Source organism: Triticum dicoccoides, chromosome 2A (genome assembly GCF_002162155.2).
Source record: "Triticum dicoccoides isolate Atlit2015 ecotype Zavitan chromosome 2A, WEW_v2.0, whole genome shotgun sequence".
Lineage (NCBI taxonomy): Eukaryota > Viridiplantae > Streptophyta > Magnoliopsida > Poales > Poaceae > Triticum > Triticum dicoccoides.
In genome coordinates, this window is record NC_041382.1 from 751,831,500 (window position 1) to 751,832,813 (window position 1,314).

The following is a 1,314-nucleotide window of genomic DNA, read 5'->3' on the forward strand; positions in this document are numbered from 1 at the left end:
TCCCCCCCTCTAGTCCTTTATATACTGAGGTAGAGGCACCCTAGAACACACAAGTTGATCCACGTGATCTATTCCTTAGCCGTGTGCGGTGCCCCCAGCCACCATATTCCTCGATAATACTGTAGCGGAGTTTAGGCGAAGCCCTGCTGCTGTAGTACATCAAGATCGTCACCACGCCGTCGTGCTGACGGAACTCTTCCCCGACACTTTGCTGGATCGGAGTCCGGGGATCGTCATCGAGCTGAACGTGTGCTCGAACTCGGAGGTGCCGTAGTTTCGGTACTTGATCGGTTGGATCGCGAAGACGTACAACTACTTCCTCTACGTTGCGTCAACGCTTCCCAGTCGGTCTACGTGGGTACGTAGACAACACTCTCCCCTCTCGTTGCTATGCATCACATGATCTTGCGTGTGCGTAGGAATTTTTTTGAAATTACTACGAAACCCAACAGTCCCATAGGTTGCACACCTCCTGTTCGCTCAGCCTCACTCTTTGAGCACAGATGGCTTCATCAAGTGGGTCTTCATCTTCATAGTCCTCATCAAGTGGTGGTGGTGGCGCCATGTTCCTTATATAAGCATTGATTGGATAAAGTTAATTAAACATGAATATTTGTTCTAGTGCAAGCAAAACAAATATCTACAATTTTCACACAATAAATCATCACATATGGTGGTGGTGGTGACTATAAGAAAGGCTAAACTTAGGGTTCATCTAGGTTCTAGGGTTCATCATATCAACTAGATAGGGTTCCTCGTATTGCTATAAGAAAGACTAAACCTAGGGTTCATCAACTAGGTTCATCACATTGCAATCATCTAGGTTTAGGGTTCATCATATCAACTAGATAGGGTTCCTCATATGGCTATAAGAAAGCGGAATGATTGACTCAAAGTAATTGGGGGATTGGAGGAGCTTACCTTCCTCTTTCCGTAGCCATCTCGATACGCAAAATCCGTGAATCAACGAAGAAGATCGGAGTGGGGAAGTGGAGGAGATGAGAAAATGGGCGAGAGGAAGAAGAAGGCGGCTGGGTGGGTGGGGATTAGGGGTTATGGTGGGGTGGGCGGGCGGCTGGCTTTATAAATGCCCAAACCTTACCGCCATAGGGCGCGGCGGTAGCCGACCACGACCTACCGCCATCCGGCCCGGCGGTAGGATGCCTCCCCCCACGCCGATCTTCTGTGACCAAAAAATCGAGCAACACAACGGTAGGGTTGCGCAGCCTACCGCCAAGGCCCTGGGCGGTAGGGTGCTACCGCCAAGCGCCCTGGCGGTAGGCTGCGCAACCCTACCGCTGCGCTGGTCGATTT